The sequence below is a fragment of the Mobula hypostoma genome, chromosome 1 (assembly GCF_963921235.1).
Source record: "Mobula hypostoma chromosome 1, sMobHyp1.1, whole genome shotgun sequence".
Classification (NCBI taxonomy): domain Eukaryota; kingdom Metazoa; phylum Chordata; class Chondrichthyes; order Myliobatiformes; family Myliobatidae; genus Mobula; species Mobula hypostoma.
This window is the reverse complement of record NC_086097.1, coordinates 47,310,555-47,331,622: the sequence shown is the minus strand read 5'-3', so window position 1 is coordinate 47,331,622 and position 21,068 is coordinate 47,310,555. Positions and strand designations below refer to the sequence as shown.

The 21,068-nt window shown below is 42.1% G+C and overlaps 1 protein-coding gene and 1 long non-coding RNA gene across 4 annotated transcripts in view; one reads left to right on the top strand and one right to left on the bottom strand.

Moving 5' to 3' along the window:
• trmt61a (tRNA methyltransferase 61A) overlaps nt 1–21,068 on the bottom strand; it is a 110,314-nt gene that overhangs the window by 19,892 nt on the left and 69,354 nt on the right. The window lies entirely within an intron of this gene.
• LOC134346486 (uncharacterized) overlaps nt 3,106–21,068 on the top strand; it is a 37,731-nt gene continuing 19,768 nt past the window's right edge. Inside the window, exon 1 of one of the 2 annotated variants that reach the window (XR_010017934.1) lies at nt 3,106–3,137. This is a non-coding gene — a long non-coding RNA (uncharacterized LOC134346486). Of the gene's footprint in view, nt 3,138–19,526; nt 19,647–21,068 lie in introns of those variants that run through there. The other variant, XR_010017937.1, reaches the window with a different exon arrangement.

The following is a 21,068-nucleotide window of genomic DNA, read 5'->3' as shown; positions in this document are numbered from 1 at the left end:
TCAAAATATACTTTATTCAAAAATAAATATATACAATAAACCATTCAATAACTTCCCATCCTTTACGTACGTTTCCATTATAGTCAGTACATATCCATATTTATGGCCACCCACGTGGCACTCCAGTTGTTCACCTTACCACATCATTGTTGAGATGTATACTCCCCGCCACCCGACCCCTCCCACTCCCGCAGGTGGAGAAACCTAAACCGTGGTCCTTCCCCACCTCTTTGCATTATGGAAAACCACAATCTGGTTTGTTTTCTAGGAGTGCAACAACACCCCCCCCCCACATAGTGGGGACCACTTCTTATTTAGAAGAAGTCAGATTTCTCAGATCTTTTACAAATGGAGCTAAACATAATATCACTAGAAAAAGCTTCTGAAGTATTTCTATTTCCGTTATGCTCCGAATCAAGGAAGAAGATGTATAGTTTATAAAGTTTCTTAAATGTAATTCTAAATGGAATATGCAAATCACTAGTTCTGCCACACCAGAAAATAATCTGTATATTAGGATACCTTCAAGCTACTGCCGAAGATTCCCATGGCGTGGGCTGTAGCTGTTAACTAACCTACTTAATAGAGGCACCCAGTGGAGAGGTGAAGCTTCTCTGTGTTGAGGGAAACTTCAGAGTCAAATCAGCCTCTCATAGTTAGTTGTTTTTCACTGGGGGAGGGGAGGGGAGGGAAGGGGAGGGGGGAGAGAATAGAAGAGGATTGTTGCTTTTCCACTTACACAACAAAAACCCAAAGACTAAATATGAGGGCTTTAAAGGGGAAGAGAAAATACCTTGCAGAATGGAGCTGAGGGGTTTCGATTGCGCTGACCTTTTGTACTTGGTATTACCCTGGCTCTTTTATTCCATTATCTGATCTTTCAGAGCAAGCAAACTGGGAAGGACAATGCTTGCATTATAAAGAAATTAGTTAGTATTACAACTGGGCTTCCCTCAAGGTTCAGCAAGTTTACCCATTGATTAGTAAAGGTTATAACTTTAACCAACAGCTCTCAGTGAGTTAGCTTATTGCTATAATTTGCCTCTTTACCCATGGTGGGAAGGGAGTAACAGCCTTATGCTGTTCGTAAACGTTATCTAGAAATCCCTGCTGGAAGTGTGACTGTGGGGAGGTTGAGCGAGGGTAGGATTGGATGAATGTGTTGCCTCCTGCCAGATCCCATTATTAAAAGTCATGCATGGATAATGGTAAGGCAACGGAAGGTGGTTAGTGTCCATGGAAACACTCCCCAGCCAGCATCCATCCCTCCAGGTCAGCATGAGACAGAAGAAAATACTGACAAGAAAACTCTGGAGCTCTATCCAAAAGCATAGGGAGAGTGTTATTCACTCTGCCCTTTACTGCTAGTTATATTAAAGGTGCAACTTCAAGGCACTTTATGGTAGCACAGCCCTAATAAAATAAAATGGTGGCTAACTGTGCTATAGTTTCTATGGTTTCTATAGGTCAGTGGGACTAGGCAGAAAATGGTTCGGCACAGCCAAGAAGGCCAAAAGGCCTGTTTCTGTGCTGTAGTTTCTATGATTTAAAAACTGGAATGAAATTCCAAAATAATATAACTAAGTTCTGAAACAAAAAGCATGCAGTTTAAGAAAACCATGAGTATTAAATGTTAGATTCACGCGTGATCTCTACACAAGTGGTTAGCAGTTCAGCTTCATCTCTTAATTTTCTTAAACATGTTAATGTATAATTAATGATAATAAATTAATCTATGGATGCAGACGTCCCTCATGGTGTTAGATTGCCCACTGCACCAAAAACATATCAGCATAAGGTTATATATTTCTAAACAAACAAATCTAACACATGACTATGTGCTGTTGATTAGGCAGGACTTTAAGACTTGTAAAAAGTCATGTATCAGTACTTTTAGCCAAGCTATGTGACATTCAGATTCCTAGTATAGGTCACTACAATTCCACAGTACAATTTTTCAAGACTCTTAAGTTTAAAAAGGCTTTTTTTTTACTACAGAGGAATGTTTTTCCGGCATTTTTACTCATGCAGTGCTTTTTGTAAACATTTCTAGTAAGGCCTGTATTTATCGTCTAATCCTAAATGATGCTTAGGCAGTTAGAGTCACCCACACTAGTGAACCTGGTGTCACAGCTGGGCCCAGTCAACACAGGATGGCAGACTGGAAGCTATATGGGGTTTTAATAATAATTCATGGTTCACAGTTACTCATGCTGAGGCAAGCCTTTCTTCAGACTGATTGTATAGCTGTTGCATCTCACAGTGGCTTTAAAACAAAAAGCTTTTCATTTCATCCCAAACCTTTTGATATTTTGGAGGACAGAGGAATAAAGCAGGTGGTGCTTCTGCCTCACAGCTCCAGCAACCCAGGCTCAGTTTGAACCCTGCGTGACATTCGCATGCTCTGTCTGTGACTGTGTGTGTTTCCTATATGGGTGTCAGTCGGCTCCTGCGTTCCTCAACATCCTAATTAGTAAGGTAAATTGCAACAGCAAATCACCCCTTGTAACAGAGGGTGGCAGGAGATTCATGTTGGGATGTGAGAGAGAATGAGTTACTGGAAAATAAATGAGAGAACGGATGTGAAGGCATTACCCAGAGAGCAGACTTAATAGGGTGACTGTCCCCCCACGTCATATGAGAATGGTTCCTGTTAACTATCAACCTCAAAATAAGAGACGTTAACTGATCTATGATTTTCTCTCAGATGAACAGCCACCTTTTTATAATTTTGTTAATGTACATTAAAATTATTGCTCCTATTTCTCCATCTAGCTCACTTCTAAAAATACTGATCGTTGTTTAATAGCTTGCACAGGTCAGACGGCATTGCTATGCCAGGTGCCGACTGTACCGCAGCTCTCACTTCAATGATAAAATATAGATTAGTGCAAGGTAATTTAAGTGATAAGCTCTATGAAATACAGGTCTTCCTCATACAAAGGAACATTACCTCAGCACGAGCTTGGAGCTGAAATGACTTTGCAGGCACAGACCGCAAATACAGAACTATTCATCTCTAGGGTTAGTCCCCTTGTTGCCATAGTAACTCAAATCACCAGTGTAGGTTACAAATGCGTAAATGCACAGTTCGACTGATAATAACTCAGCTGTGAAGGTGCCCTGCAGAAAGCATGGTTAGTTTACTAAATTTATAATTTGTGATGATAGATTTAAGCTCAGAACTGGGTCAAGCAACTGTAGTAAAATTTAGATTCCTGCATTATCGGTTGCATTTACTAATATGGCTGTTAAATGAATTATTGCGCCTCCAAAACCTAAAAGATACCAAAGTTACACGAGAAGAGTTTTCATAAAGATTATTACCTATTTATATAAATAATCAAAATGTTTTTCTTAATTTAATGAACTAAAATTGGCCTCTCCCAAATGTGACCTAAAAATCAGGTCACCTTTGGTAAAAGACTTTACAGATTAATTCTTCAAAGACTTTCTGAAACTTGGTTTAATTTTCATTGACGGAATTATGAAGGACATGGACTTCTCAATACTTGCAAATAAGGAAGCATATTAACTTATATCTAGGAAATAAAAATCAGACATTTAAAAGGTACAAATTAATAAGGTACATATAGTACAGGCAATATCGAAATACATTTCACTCATGGAACTCACTGAACCAACTAATCAGTTCTATCCCTGCAGCATGACTAAAAGTAAGAAAAATACTGAAAATGGAAATAATTCAGATACTACACACAGTTTGATTTTAGTACAATACAGTACACTATTTATTGCACAAGGTGATATAGGAACTCAAGGTACCAGAAGAGCTGCACCCTTTTGGACTTTGACATGAACTTAGCTGCGTGTAAATGTTTTAACTCACATGAATTCATGCTTTTGTAATGTCCTGTCTCGTCTGGTTAAGACAACTCTCCAATGAACCCAGCCACACTGATGGCAACTGGATGGACATTTGTTAGAAATGCATAGGATTGATCACATCTTTGGAAAAGTGATGATGTTCTTTGTTGGAAATAATTTTAACAATTAACACCAAGGAATAAGGAACTTTGTCTCTACTTCTGGTAACCTTTGGTAACCAACAGGATCTGTAGGCCCAGCATTCAAGGTGATTTAAACCTTACGGTTTTTTAATAGGAGGAAAAGATAATCTTTCCCTTTGATCATCAAAGAAGGAAATCCTGGAACTAACTGGGCTGGAACAGAATGGTATACATCTACTTATGAAGATAATTCAAACAGAGCTACGGCAATTACTATATAAAAATTTGATTTGCTAATGAAATGATTAACCGTGTACTCTGTTCCTCTTGTTAAGGGAAAGACCCTTAACAATAATGCTGAGCAGGAGAGATTTTGGGGTCCAAGTTCACAGCTCCTTGAAAGTGGCTGCACAGGTGATTAAGAAGGCTATAGAATGCTTGCTTTTAATAGTTGAGGCACTGAGTATAAAAATCAAAAGGTTATGTTGCAACTTTATAGAACTCTGGTTAGGCCGCATCTAGAGTATTGCAACACACACAAAATGCTGGAGGAACTCAGCAGGCCAGGCAGCATCTATGGAGATGAGTAAACGGTCAACATTTTTGGCCGAGACCCTTCATCAGGACTGGAAAGGAAGAGGAGAAGTCAGAGTAAGAAGATGGCAGGAGGAGGGGAGGAAGAAATACAAGGTAGAGGATGATAGGAGAAACTAGGAGAGGCAGAGGGTGAAGTGAAGAGCTGGGAAGTTGGGGAAAGAGATATAGGGCTGGAGAAGAGGGAACCTGACGGGGAAGGCCATGGAACAAAGAAAAGGGGGAGGAGCACAAGGAAGGAGGTAAAGGGCAGGTAAGGAGATAAGGTGAGACAGAGAAACGAGTGGGGGAATGGTGGAGGAGAGGGGTTGGGCAATTATGAGAAGTTATTGGGATGAGTGGACAAGGGAGTCGTGTAGGGAGCAATCCCTGTGGAAAATTGAAAGTGGGGGGAGGGAAAGATATGCTTCATGGTGGGACCGTGGTGGAAGTTATGAAAAATTATGTAGTGGATGCAGAAGCTAATGGGGTGGTAGGGGAGGACAAGAGGAACCCTATCCCAGATGGCTCCCAGAAGGTTAATTTACTTGTCAAGTCTGTGGTAAAGAAGGCGAATACAATGTTGCAATTATTTCAAGGGGAATAGAATATAAAAGCAAGGAGATAATGCTGATCCCTTATAAGACACTAGTCAAGCTGCACTTGGAGTGTTTTCAATAGGTTTGGGCCCCTAGTCTCAGAAAAGACCAGATAAGGTGGATATGGAGAGGATGTTTCATGTGGTGGGTGTATCCAGAACTACGGGGCACAGCCTCAAAATTGAGGGGCAACCTTTTAGAACAGAAGTAAGGAAGAATCTTTTTAGCCAGAGAGTAGTAAGTCTATGGAATGCTCTGCCACAGACTGGGGTGGAAGCCATGTACATGAGTATATTTAAGGTGGAAGTTGATAGATTCCTGATTGGTCAGGGCATCAAAGGATATGGGGATAAGGCAGGTGTATGGGTTTGAGTGGGATTCAGAATCAGCCATGATGAAATGCCAGAACGGACCTGACAGACTGAATGGCCTAATTCTGCTCCTATGTCTTATGGTCTTGTGCTCTTACCCCTGGTGTGACAGGAGGAGGATGGGGTGAGGGCAGACGTACGCAACATGGAAGAGATGTGGGTAAGGACAGCGTAGATGGTGGAGAAAGGGAAGCCCTTTTCTTAGGAGGACATCTCAATTGTTCTGGAATAAAAAGTCTCATCCTGAGAGTAGATACACTGGAGATGGAAGAACTGAGAGAAAGGGATGGCATTTTTACAAGTGCAGGGTGAGAAGAGGTATAGTCAGTGGGTTTATAAGATATGTCAGTAGATAGACTCTCTCCAGAGATGGAGACAGAGTAATCGAGAAAGGGGAGAGATGTGTTGGAAATGGACCAAGTAAGTTAGAGGGCAGGCTGGAAGTTGGAGACAAAGTTGATAAAATCAATGAGCTCAGCATGGGTGCAGGAAGAAGTACCAATGCGGTCATCAATGTAGTGCAGAAAGAGTTGGGGAGCGATGCCAGTGTAAACTTTGAACATGAACTGTTCCACGTAGCCGATGAAAAGGCAGGCATAGCCGGGATCCAGGCAAGTGCCCATGGCTACACCTTTGTTTTGATGGAAGTGGGACGAACCAAAGGAGAAATTATTGAGGGTGAGGATCAGTTTCGCCAGATGGAAGAGAGCGGTGGCGAAGGGGAACTGGTTGGGTCTGTTGTCCAGAAAGAAGTGGAGAGCTTTAAGGCCCTCCTGATGGGGGATGGAGGTGTATAGGGACTGGACATCCATAGTGAAAATGAGATGTTCGGTGTCAGGGAACTTAAGGTCATTGAAAAGATCAAGAACGTGTGAAGTGTCACAGAGGCAGGTAGGAAGGGAATGAACCAGGGGGGATAAAACAGAGCTGAGGTATGCAGACACAAGTTCAGTGGGGTAGGAGCAGGCAGAAATGGGTCTACCTGGACAGGCAGGTTATGGATCTTGGGAAGGAGGTAGAAATGGGAGGTGCAGGGTAAGGGAACTATGAGGTTTGTGACGGAGGGTGGCAGATCCCCAGAGTCGATGAGGTTGGTGATGGTGTGGGAGACAATGGCCTGCTGCTCCTTAGTGGGGTCTTATTCAATGGTTAAGTAAGAGGAGGTGTCTGAGAGTTGCCGCCTGGCCTCAGCAAGGTAGAGGCTAATCTGCCAGACTACTACAGCACCCCCTTTATCTGTGGGTTGATAGTGAGATTGGGATTAATGCGGGAAGGGTGGAGAGCACTAAGCTCAGAAGAAGAGAGGTTAGAACCGGAGAGAGTTTTAAAGTCAAAATGGTTGCTGTCTCATCGGCAGTTGGCAATAAGAAGATCCAGAGCAGGCAGAAGACCAGAGTGGGGGTGTCCATGAAGAAGAGCAGGGTTGAAGACAGGAGAAAGGGTCATCAGTGCAGGCTGGAGAGTCCTTGGCAAAGAAGTAGGCACAGAGATGGAGGCAATGGAAGAAGAGCTTGGCGTCATGGCGGGTACAAGGGGACAAAACGCATTTTGCTTTGGATTTCCAGCATCTGCAGATTTTCTCATGTCTGGAGTATTACATGCAATTTTGATCACCCCACTACAGGGATGTTGAAGCTTTGGAGAAGGTGCAGAAGAGGTTTATCAGGATACTGCCTGGTCTAGAGGGCAGGTGCTATCACGACAGGCTGGTTAAACTTGTCTTGTTTTCTTTGGAGTAGCGGAGACTGAAGGGAGATCTGATAGAGGTTTTTAAGATTATAGAAATATCTAATACCAGAGGGCATGCATTGGTTGAAAGGGGATGCAAGTTTTTTTACTCAGAGAGTGGTGAATGCCTGGAATGCACTACCTGGTGTGGTGGTAGAGACAAATACATTAGAGGCTTTTAAGAGACGTTTACATAGACACACAAATGTGAGGAAGATGGAGGGAAATGGACATTGTGTAGATAGGAGGGATTAGTTTTGGGGTTTTATTTATTTACTTTTTAGCTGTTTCCACACAACATTGTGGGCTGACAGGCCCATTCCTGTACTGTACTATTCTATGTTCTGTGATAACGCTTATGCTCACTTAAACATTCAGCATTTCAGATTTAAGAAGGTTTGCTTTTTACTCTGCTGTTTCCGAGGAGGCAAATTCTCTGGCTGCTCTCTTTTATTGGAAGATCATTTATTTTCGCTGTTTTTTTTCTGTTGCAGTATACCATTCTGGTAGCACTTCCCCTTAAACACCTTAAGAAGTCTCTGCCTGCTTGCATTATAATTATATTCTAGTCAAGCAGCTTGTTTCCTGGGCTTCAATTTACAATGTAAATCAAGAACGTAATCAACAATGCATTTCCAATGATAATTAATCTGTTGAGGTTCTGTCTGAGAATGAAAATCTGCTCAGGTATTATGGTTCTATATTCATGACTTTGTTTGAACTTGACAATCCAGGCAATCGTCACATCGCATGACATTTCTGTTTGTTATCAAGGAAATTATGCATGCTGTAGGACAATTTAAAAAAAATTCAAATCTCTTCAAAACTGTGGAAGTCTAAAACACAGCCTGTCAAGGTCAACAAAGCCTCAGGATACAAGAAATTTGAATATGAAAATTGCCCGTTGTTAAATATTGTGCTTACGTAATACTTAAAAATATTCACAGTAAAAGCTGCAAAAATAGACTTCTAAAACCTAAGTTATGAAGCATATCCAGCAGGGTGGAAGTGAATACAAAAATCAAAGCAGAAACATTTCCAGGAAATATGCCTCTTCCACAGTGGTGCAAAATAATGGACTCTGAACTTCTCGTTCAATCCAATTTACACAGTTGCTTTATTAGAAAAAAATATTTTAAAAATTTTACTTTTTACTAATATCTAAAATCTCAAAGGTATTAGACATACTACTTTTATAACTGTAATTCATGTATAGCACTTCCTGTTTAAAAAAAAACAAAATGCTTCACTCAGGAGGTCAGGCAGCATCTGTGGAGTGAGAGGCAGAGTTAACATTTAAGGCTTTAGGCCTAGTTGGGAAATAAGTTGTGAAGAAGGCTGGAGAAGCAAAAGGGGGAATGGCTGTGATGGGGTGGAGTCTTTAGTTGTTTAATTTATTGACTCCTTGTAGTGTTAGCTTTCCTTTTAAGTATTTTTATCAAAAAAATTGATGAGGTCCTCTTTTGTCACTAGTCCAGTGTAAGTTCTGACAAGAAATAGTGCAGAAACAACTCAGAATGAGGCTACTTGGCTAATTGTGTTTGCCCTGGTTCTTTGCTAGATTTATATAAAACTAATCCCACTCATACTCTCTCCCAAAGCCCTGCATCTTTGTCCAAGCATTATTCAATTTAACATCTAAACAGCGCAATTGTTTGGTGACCCCGGATGATACTTTTACACGTGTAGAATGCAAATCCTATTCTGATGAATCACAGAAGCACAGAATGGTTCTGGCACAGAAGGTGGCCATTCAACTCATACGGTCTGTACCGGCTCTATACAAGAGCAACCCAGTAGGTCTCACATCAGTGCCCACTTCCTGCAAATTCTTTCCTTTCAGCAAACACGCCAGCTGTCTTTTAATCAGTACAATTGAAATCTAAGCCCCAGACTAGCCCAGGGAGTAAAACTTCACTCACTGAATAAAAATGTTTTTCCTCATGTCATTTTGGTTCTTTTCTCAATTACCTTCATCCCATCTGCCAGCATACTTCTACCTGTTTAGTCTACACCCACCATGGTTATAAGTACTTCACAACCATCTTCTGTTCTAAGAACAATCCAGTTTATCCACCTAACCAAAGCCCTTCATCCCTGTAATCATTCTGGAAAATCTCTTCTGCATGCTCTATAAATCCTAGAGAGGATACCAACAATCAGACACATTAAACTAGTTGTAGTAGAACCAGCATTTTTGTTTAAAAGGGTTCCTTGTTATACCTTGATGTTCTACTTAGTGCCTCTGTTTATAAAACCTAGGATTCTGTGTCCTTTTGTAGCCACTTTCTCAACTGCCATCTTCAAAGTACTGCAAAGCTGTACCTCAAAACTTTCCACTCTTGGGCTCCTTTTATTTTTGTTCTACGTACCAGGGATGCTTATGACCAGAGGACAAAGGATTAAAGCAAGGCTCTGTTTTACAGGAGACTCAAGGAAAATTATTTTTCACCTAGAGATTGGACGAAATGCATTGTCTGAGGGGAATGGTAGAGGCAGGTATTCTCAGATTTAGTGAATAATTAGATGAGTCTTCGAAATGCCTGGTATAGAAGGCAAAGGGCAATAGGATTAGTGTAGACAGGTACTTAATGCCCAGCACTGATACAGTGGACTGAAGAGACTATTTCTCTGTTCTTTGACTTGATGAATAACAGATTTATAAAAGGAAATAGAGCAAGGCAAAATAAAACAAAAGTTTTAAAAAACGGAAGACAAACAGGAGGTAAAAAATGAAATGAAGAGGGAGAAGGGTGAAGATAAAATAAGGAAACAAAACTGCAGGAGAAAAGAAAACAAAGTTTAGATGGGACTGAGGTGAGAACCCTCTTCGAGATTATTGCTACTGTCTCCTTAAAGAAGCTGCAAAGCTTTTCAAATGTATCTTCTAATGCTAATTGGCTGGAGTTTGAATCAAAGATGTGATGGAAATATGTGTAGGTTGACATAATATTGCTGAAGGTTACAGCTAAGGTGTATGCCAGACTAAAAGGATTGCAAAATGTAACATTTCTATTTGTATTCCACTCGTCCCTCCTTCCTTTCTGCCCATCTGCTGTTCCAGTTGCAGGTTTTGTTGAGCATGAAGTCTTCACCACTCTTAAATAAACAATTAGTTGTTAATACTTCAAAGCACTGAATTGAAGTTTAGAGTTTTCATTTCCTGGAACAAGGTATTCTAAGGGACCGGATATACAAGTATTTGGATAGACAGGGACAGATTAGGGATAGTCAATATGGCTTTCTGCGGGGTAGGTCATGTCAAACCAATCCAAGGATACTACCAAGAAAGTTAATGAAGGTGAGGCAGTGGATGTTGCCTACATGGATTTCAGCAAGGCCCTTGACAAGGTTCCACATGAGAAGTCGATCAAGAAGTTTCACTTGCTTGTCATTCAGGATGACGTAGTAAATTGGATTAAACATTGGGTTTGTGGGAGAAACCAGAAAGTGGCAGAAAATAAATGCCTTTCTTACTGGAGGACTGTGACTAATGGTGTGCTGCAGGGATTGGTGCTGGGTCCATTGTTCTTTGTCACCTATATCAATTATCTGTGGTAAACTGGATCAGCAAATTTCGGGATGACACCATGATAGGGGACATAGTTAATGGCAAGAAAGACTACCAAAGCTTTCAGCAGGACCTAGACCAGCTGGAGAATGAGCTGAAAAAGGGCAGGTGGAATATTATGCAGAAAAATGTGAGGTGTTGCACTTTGGGAGGACAAACCAGGGTAGGACTTACACAGTAGAGCACTGAGGAGTATGGTGGAAGAAAGCAATCTGGGAATACAGACCTATAATTCCTTGAAAGTGGTGGCAAAGTAGATAGGGTCATAAAGACAACTTAGGCACATTGGCCTTCCGAAATCAGAGGACAGAGCACAGGAGTTGGAATGTTATGCTGAAGTTGTATAAGACTTTGGAGAGACCCAACTTCTGTGCAGTTCTGGTCACCTCCTGACGTGAAAGATATTAATACCTTTGAAAGTGTGCAAAGAAAATTTTCAAAGGCGTTGCTTTTGCTTGACAACCTGAATTAAAGGAAAAGGTTGACCAGGTTTAGACTAATAATAGGTTTGGACTTTTTATTCCCTAGAGCATAGGAGAATGAGGGGAGATTTCACAGAGGTATTCAAAATTATGAGGGGTATAGATAGGGAAAATGCAAGCAGGCTTTTCCCATTGAGGTGGGGTAAGAGTAGAACTAGTGGTCATGAGTTAAGGGTGAGAGGTGAAATGTTTGAGGGGAAGATAGGTGAAATGTTTGAGGGGAAGATGAGGGAAACTTCATCACTCAGAGGGTGGTGAGAGTGTGGAATGAGTTGCCAGTGAAAGTGGTGGATGCAGGTTTCAATATTTAAGAGAATTTGGATAGGTACTGAACATGGACAGGAGTGATATGGAGGTTTATGGTCCACATGCAGGTTGATGGGCCTAGCAGATTAGTAGTTTAGCATGAACTAGATGGGCCGAAGAGCCTATTTCTGTGGTGTAGTATTCCATGACTAACAAGTTGCTCATTTCTGTACATGTCAAAGAATCCCAATGAGGGGAATGATGAGTCACCATAGAATCTAGATCAGTGGTTCACAAACTATTTTGGGTTACTGCTCCCTTGGCTCACAGGCCATATCCCCACATTCTCCTGTGTCCATTCTCCTCTCCTATCAGATTCTTTCTTCTCCAGCCCTCGATCTTTCCCACCCACCTGGCTTCATCTATCACTTTCCAACTAGCCTCTTTCCCCTCCACCACCTTTTTATTCTGGCCCGTTTCCTCTCCCCCCCACCCCACCCCCCAGTCCTCAGGAAGGGTTTTGGTCCAAAACATCCACCGTCGTCCTGTAAATGAATGAAAAGATCCTTGGTCATATATGAAAATGCAGGTACTATTTGACTTAGCCATATGTGACTCATTTCACAGTAATGCTAAACACTGACTGAGCCCAAGGAACTAGAGTTTTGGTGAGGTGGTCACACCTGAGGTGCAAGCTGAAAATAGCTGAGCAACCAACAGGAGAAGCAAGGGAAAGAGACAGACAGTGCAGGATCTCTTTATGGCCATCAGAAAGAGTACACCCCTTTGGGTACTGCTAGGGGAGAATGACCTTTTTAGGTACAGAGGCAGTAACCAGGTCAATGGTACTGTGACCAGCTCTGAGGCTCAGGAGGAGGATCTTGATCAGTTAGGTATGTGGGCTGAGGACTGGCAAACGGTTTTTAATCCAAATAATTGGTGAGGTATTGCGCTTAGGGAGATAAAAGAACTGTAAAGCTTGTACAGTAAATAAAAGGATGCTGGAGAGTGTCACAGATCAGAGTACAAACGCAGAGTTCACTGGAAGCAGCACCTCAAGTAGGTAGGGTGAAAAAGGCATTGGCAAACTGGAATAAAAATAATGGTACTGTAAAACATAATACTGTGGCATTTAAAACATCACCTTTGAAAGTTTCCTTTGTTATTGGGGTGATTGGGGAAGTAAGGAACATTTAATAGAAAAGTTTAAATTACAACTTTAATCACAAGATGTAAAATGAATTCCTGGCAACTCCTGTGTTATTGTAAACTAAGTTGGCTTGACAACATTTAAACAGTTACCAGTTAAGGTAATGAGTCAAGTGGCTACACCTAGTAAACTCTGCTTACAAAAGGTACGAAAACAGTTGTGCAAAATATATTCTGCTCAAGTGAAAATAACCCAACTTAAAATCATTTGATTTCATAACGATTATATAATTTATTTATATAAATAACCAAAATGCTGTTCTTAATTTACTGACATTAACATTTTACAAACAACAATTGGATGCTCCCAAACTATGAAGGTTAATTTGAATTTTCTGTAGAATGTTGATAGCCAACCTACAGTTTCTAGGTTTGCTCACAGTAGTCAATATATGCATTAAAATGCACTGTCAAACAGCTTGGACAGAGGTTATTTACCCCACCTTGTGCCAGTCAACAAATACCTATGATACTATTCCATTTCCAGCATTCGGCACGCAGCCTGCTATGCTCAGTGTTTCACGGGCTCATCTAAATACTTCTCAAATGTAAGAAGATTAGCCTCCACCTCCCCCAAAGTTGAGCAGATTTCTTCCTCAAATCCCCCCTTGATCTCCCCTCTTATCTTAAATGTATCCTAAGCCTTTCCAATGCCTCTTCATTGTTGAAAGGCTCCATTAGAGGCCACATGAGTGAACCTCTGCCCCCTCTCAAGTGTAATCATGCCCTTCCTACTATGGGTGACCATAATTGCACCCCGTACTCCAGCTGTAGCCTGACTAATGTTTTAATTAGTTGTCTCAAACCCTCGTGTTCATGTCCACTATGCTGTGGCTAATGAAAGAGAGTATCCCTTGTGCTTCTCACAATCACATTATGTACCTATGCTGCCACATTCAGGATCTTTGGACTCGTACACCAAGGGTCCTCTATCCTCAGTATTTCCAGCAGTCAAAACATCCATTGTGTATATCCTAGCCTTATTAGTCAACCCAAAATGCATTACACCATTTTTCCAGATTGAATTCCATCCACCATTGGTCTACCTATAACACAAAATACTCTGCAGATGCTGGGGTCAAAGCAACACTCAACACGCTGGAGGAACTCAGCAGGTCGGGCAGCATCCGTGGAAAAGATCGGTCGACATTTTGGGCCGGAACCCTTTGTCAGGACTGTAGGGGGAAGGGGCAGAGGCCCTATAAAGAAGGTGGGGGGAGGGTGGGAAGGAGAAGGCTGGAAGGTTCCAGGTGAAAAACCAGTAAGGGGAAAGATAAAGGGGTGGGGAAAGGGAGGCAGGGAGGGGATAGGCAGGAAAGGTGAAGAAAGAATAGGGGAAAACACAATGGGTAGTAGAAGGAGGCGGGACCATGAGGGAGGTGGTAGGCAGCTGGGGGAGGGGGCAGAGAGACATAGGGATAGGGGAAGGGAATTACTGGAAGTTGGAGAATTCTATGTTCGTACCAAGGGGCTGGAGACTACTTAGATGGTATATGAGGTGTTGCTCCTCCAACCTGAGTTTAGCCTCATCATGGCAGTAGACGAGGCCATGTATGGACATATCTGAATGGGAGTGGGAAGCAGAGTTGAAGTGGGTGGCTACTGGGAGATCCTGTCTGTTTTGGCAGATGGAGCAGAGGTGCTCGACGAAGCAGTCCCCAATCTGCGTCGGGTTTCACCAATGTAGAGGAGGCCGCACCGGGAGCACTGGATGCAATAGATGACCCCAACAGACTCACAAGTGAAGTGTTGCCTCAACTGGAAGGACTGTTTGGGGCCCTGAATGGTGGCGAGAGAGGAGGTGTAGGGGCAGGTGTAGCACTTACGCTTACAGGGATAAGTGCCATGTGGGAGATCCGTGGGGAGGGACGTGTGGACCAGGGAATCGCGGAGGGACCGATCCCTGCGGAAGGCGGAGAGGGAAAGATGTGCTTAGTGGTGGGGTCCTGTTGAAGGTGGCGGAAGTTGCGGAGGATAATGTGTTGGATCCGGAGGCTAGTAGGCTGGTAGGTAAGGACAAGGGGAACTCTGTCCCTGTTGTGGTGACGGGAGGATGGGGTGAGAGCCGAAGTGCGGGAAATGGAGGAGATGCGGGTGAGGGCATCATTGATGACAGCAGAAGGGAAAACACAATCCTTAAAGAAAGAGGACATTTGAGATGTCCTGGGATGGAAAATCTCATCCTCGGAGCAGATGCGGCAGAGTCGGAGGAACTGGGAATAGGGAATGGCATTTTTGCATGTGGCGGGGTGGGAAGAGGTATAGTTGAGGTAGTTATGAGAGTCAGTGGGCTTGTAGAAGATGTCAGTGGACAGTCTGTCTCCAGAGATGGAGACCAAGAGATCGAGAAAGGGGAGAGATGTGTCCGAGATAGACCAAGTGAATTTGAGGGCTGGGTGGAAGTTAGAAGTAAAGTCAATGAAATTGACGCGCTCAGCATGGGTGCAGGAAGCAGCACCAATGTAGTCGTCAATGTACCGAAGGAAAAGTTGGGGAACAATACCAGAATAGGTTTGGAGCACAGACTGTTCCACATAATCAACAAAGAGGCAGGAATAGCTAGGGCCCATGCGAGTTCCCATAGCTACACACTTGGCCTGAAGAAAATGGGAAGAGCCAAAAGAGAAGTTATTGAGTGTGAGAACCAGTTCCACCAACCAGAGGAGGGTAGTGGTGGTGGGGAACTGGTGAGGTCTATTGTCCAGAAAGTAGCGGAGGGCTTTGAGGCCTTCTTCATGGGGAATGGAGGTGTATAGAGATTGGACATCCATCCAGAAAGTAGCGAAGGGCTTTGAGGCAAATCTCAAAATTGGATGTCCAATCCCTATACACCTCCATTCCCCATGAAGGCCTCAAAGCCCTCCGCTACTTTCTGGATAATAGACCTCACCACACACACAGTTTCCCTAACAATTATGTTAATTTACCAGTCAGCAATCACCTGGCTTTAGTAATCTCCCCATGTCCTCCCTTGCCTTCCATAGGAACATGCAATACATTTGACCAGCCTTGCAGACATCCACTGTCAGCCCACTAAGATATCTACAATGCCTTCCTTTTTTCTGCAATCCCACTGTGCCTTTCTTTGAATTCCTTGGTTATAATCCCCTTCTCCACAGTTACGCCAATGATTACAGCCTCACCTATCTTCCTGAGCATCGTGCAGATTGCCACTTTTCTCCCTACTCTTTTCCTGTTGCCTCTTGCATTTAATATGCTACTCAGATACTTTGGGATCTCATCAACAATGTCACTTTATGACTTTGCTTCCTATTTGCTGTTTGAACTTACTCCCCCAACCACCTCACACTTCTGGACAGCCTCTCCCATTTCCAGTTCTCCATACTTGCCCTAAATGACCTTGGTTTTTCTTTCTTCCCCCTTAACAGCCATAGTTCTTTCATTTTGACGCCCTTAATACACAAGTTATCCTGGTCTGGGAGCATTTCATTGAATGACTCCCACTGATTGCACACACAGTTACATGCAAGTAGCTGCTCTCCAACCAGTTTTGCCAGTTCCTGTCCTTTCACATTGAAATTGTGAAAGGGGAAAACAAATAAATCAAAGGTAGAGTTCAACAGAGATGAAAGGACAGGTAGGAGATGAGGCATACTCACAGGCCAGTGGGATGAGTTACAGGGCAATAGAGGCGTAGGGCAGTTAAAACAGAGAGCAACAAATACTGGATTGAAAATGTTATATTTGAATGCACGCAGCATAAATAAAATGGACGATCTTGAAATTCATCTACAGATTGGCAAGTATGACGTTGTGGCCATCTCTGAAACTTGGCTAAAGAATGGCTGCCCTTGGGAGCTGAACATCCAAGGATATACTGTGTATCCGAAAGATGGGTTAGTTGGTAGAAAGGGATGACATAGGATCGGAAGGTGTAGAGTCCCTGTGGGTTGAGTTAAGAAATGACAAGGGTAAAAGGACCCTAATGGCAGTTGTATACAGGCCTCCAAACAGCAGCTGGGATGTGGATTACAAATTACAGCAGGAGATGGAAAAGGTGTGTCAGACGGGCACTGTCATGTTAATCGTTGGGGATTTTAACATGAAAGTGGACTGGGAAAAACCAGGCCAGTATGCTGTATTCATGGGTAAATGGCAATGAAACTTGAACTTGAGAATGCAACTTAGCTCACCAAATCATGTTGCAACACTTCATCTCCTTTTTCTACCCATGCCATTATTAACCAATCATTTACAAAAAGATATAAGCAGATGGAGAAAATACAGATATGACAATCATATGATTGCCGAGTACATTATATAACGAGTTGTAGACCCTAACAAAACCAACCTCATTCTAGTTTAATTTATAAATTCTATTTCTTCTATATTTAGCTTATCAGTCTTTTATTTTAGATCTCTTCCAGGAAAGTCTAATTTGCTGGTTATTACTGCAAATAAATCATCTACATAAGAGATAGGCATTTCAAGCTGATGATATAGCAATCATTAACTATGTGAACTTTGGTACAGCAAGTTGAAGCAATGTCTATGTATAGATATCACTGGAGTTATGACAGATGATTTATTATGCTGCCATAATTTAGATGCAGAGTACAAGATTGATCTTCTTTGGTTCAACAGAAACTGTTCTAATCCACCATATTGTACTAAAGTATGATGAATATAAATTGCTACAGAAAATTCCAAAAAAAACCATCTATTTCTCCCCCAAATATACACTCCTTTTGAGAGGAATTTAGTTAATATGCACATTAACATTTATATCAGAGCTGTTTAATAATACTCATGCATTATGCATATATCAAATTAATTAAAGATGCAATTTAAAAGTTTTCATTTGATCTAGCAAGACTTCCAAGACTGCAAAATCCAATGTTAACATTTGAGACTGCTCTGCTGTGATGACTATCTCAATGCAAATGATTCTGCATAATTGTCAACAGCAGAAAATATTTTGCTGAATAATTCTTAGAATCAAATAAACATGTTTTTTTTAAATAGCTTTTAGCTTTTCCAGGGATTTTAGAATTTCAGATAAATTGACCACATGGTTCCTCAGCAGACGCAGTGGAAACTGAAAAAAAAAACACGGTGCCACCATCTGTGTCTCCATTTCCTCAAACACGACTACCACCATGTTCTATTTTAAACATAAAAGAACCACTCAAGTGTCCTCAGTCCAGGCTTCTGGATCATAAATTCATAATCCACCAACTGAGGAAGGAATTTGGTAAATTATAACTGCTTTATTATTGTCAAAGGTGCAATAAAGTCTCTCATACTGTACATACAGATCAATTCATTACAACAGTGCATTGAGGTAGTACATGGTAAAACAATAAATGTGCAGAATACACTGTTGTAGTTAAGAGAAAGAGCTATATGGGTTGGCAATAAGGCGCAAGGTCATAACAAGGTAGACTGAGGCCAAGAGTCCATCTCATCATACTAGAGCAGCATTCAATGGTCATTGGGGAAGAGGGTCTTTGAGCCTAGAGGTATGTGGCTTCAGACTTATGTATTTTCCGCCTCATATGAGGATGGGCGAAAGGGTAACGTTTGGGGTGGGTGGTGTCTTTAATTATGCTCTCTGCTTTAATGAAGCCAGTATAATCAAAGTACTGTATAGCCAGAGTCTGCAGAGGTAGGGCTTGTTTCCGTGATGTGCTGAGCTGTGCTCACCACTCTGCAGTTTCTTGCAGACAAAAAGCAGAGCAGTTGCCATACCAAGCCACGATGCATGCAAAGAGGATGCATCATGGCTCCATATGGAGCACTGATAAAACTTGGTGAGGGTCAAAGGGGACACGCCAAATTTCTTTAGCCTCCTGAGGAAGTAGAGGCAACAGTGAGGTTTCTTGGCTATGGCATCAACATGGTTGGACCAGGACAGACAACTATCTTCTTACGACCTTAGAAACTCTCAACCTCAACACAGTTGATACAGACAGGAGCATGTGCACTGCCCCTTTTCTGAAGTCAATGACCAGTTCATTGGTTTTGTATATAATGAGGGAAAGGTTGTTGTTATGACAACATGTCACTAGGCTCTCTAATCTCCTTCATGTACTCTGAGTCATTTACTTAAGATACATCCTAATATGGTGGTATAATTTGCAAACTTGTAGATGGAACTAGAGCAGCATCTAGCCACGTAATTGTGAATATATGGGGAGTAGATTAGGGAGCTGGGAGGTAGCCTCCTGGGGCACCAGTGTTGAGGATAATTGTGGTGAAGGTGTTGCTACCTGTTCTTCGTGACTGACCAATCTTTTGATTAGGAAGTCAAGGATCCAGATACAAAAGTAGGTGTTGAGACTCAGGTTTAGGAGTTTGGAGATAAGGTTGCTTGGACTTAATAGTATTGAAGGTGGAGCTGTCATCAATAGATTAACATGCACCTGGGAGCCACTTTATTAGGTATAGGGGGTACCTAACAAAGTGGCCACTGAGTGTATTTCTGTATGTTCATGGTCTTCTGCTGCTGTAGCCCATCCACTAAGATAAAACCTGTAAAAGGTGGCACTGGTGAGACACAGTGAAGCTTTGCAGGCAGCAAGCAAAAGTACTAAGTATTGTATTAATTACACATTTTCTGGACTATGGTCACTGCCATCGACAGTCTGTGGTTTCCCTTTGGAAGTTGTGCTTTTGAGCTGTCTATATGACCAGACACTTTTGCAGTGTCCTAGGGAAATCAGCAGACTGGACTCTTGAGGGCGCAGCTGCCGCCATTTTGGGGATGGACTTGGGACAGGGAAGCGGCGGCTCCCAGGCCCGACAGCAAAGCGCCAAGCTAGATTGGGGCGTCAGAGCCAAGGGAAAAGGACAACTGGTGTTCACCTCAGTACTCAGTAAGGCTTACTTACGTCAGCGCTGAACTGGTTTCATGTCTGTGGACTCACTTTCAGGTACTCTGCGGTTCATGTTGTGTGTGTTACTTATTTACTGCTTGCATAATTTGTTCTTTTCTCTGCAGATCAGCTGCTTAACAGTCCTTGTTGTGTGGCTGCCTGCAAAAGGACGAATCTCAAGGCTGTATATAGTATACATACTGTGATAATAAATGTACTTTAAAATTTAGAGATGCTCTTCTGCACACCAGTGTTGCAATGTGTAGTTCTTTGTTACTGTCGCCTTTCTGCACACTTGAACGTCACTTAAATCAAATTTCTTCCTTGTTCTGAACAACTACCGAACCTTGACCATGTTTGTAATGCTTTTATGTATTGAATTACTGTCACATGATTTTGGCTGATTAGATATACATAGTAAAGTGGCCACACAGTGCAAGTGTTTTGCATGTCCAGATACGTAGAGAGACCAGGGAGGTAGCATCTGTAGAGCTGTTTCGACAGTGGACAAATTGTAGTGCATCAAGTTTGTTTGGGAGCTGAACTTAATGTGATCCATAACCAGTGTTTCAAAATATTTTGTGACAGTGGATATCAAAGTCACAAGGCAATAGTCATTAAGGCATGTTACCTTGTTTTTCCTTAGATACTGGGATGATAGTTGTCTTCATAAAGCAGGTGGATACTACAGACTGAAGCAGGATAAGGTTAAAAAAGTCTGCAAATATCACCAGCTGATCTGCATAAGGATCAAATCTATCTAAGGTATGGCCAGGGAGGTTGCCCAGGCCCTGATGAATTCTGTGAGTTCACTCTCTGGAAGACTGATTTACATCGGCAATGAAGACGATGGGTTCAGGTGCACTGGAGGGGGTGGGTGGTGACATTCCAATCCCCTCCTGTTCAAAACTTGCATAAGATGCTTTAAGCTTATTGGATAGGAATGGTCTGTTGTTGGTAACGTTGCCAGACTTCGAATTTAAATTAAGTTAGTTGAGTAACATTTTAAACAACTAATATCAGCAGTAAATTACAAACACGAGAAACTTTGCAGATTCTGAAAATCCAAAGCAACATACACGAAATGGTGGACGAACTCAGCAGGTCAGGCAGCATCTATGGAAAAGAGTAAACAGTTGACGCTTCAGGCCGGGACCCTTCCTCAGGTCTGGATATCAGCAGTGATAGTCGCCAATCAATTAAATTGCCATAAAAGGCAACTGTTTCACGAATGTACCTTAGGGATAGAATTTTGCTGCTCTTAGCTATTCTGGTCTTCATGCCTCCACCCTAAATCAAAAAAATGTGGTTTACTTTTTAATGCCCTGGGAAAACTTATATGAAAACTGGACATCTAACAGGACAAAAAAAATGTACTCAATTCAGTCAAACATGGAAAATCCAGCTGACCATGTAAGCTAAGCAGAACAAGTGCTACACATGCCCTTACACTTCCTCCCTCACCACCATTCAGGGCCC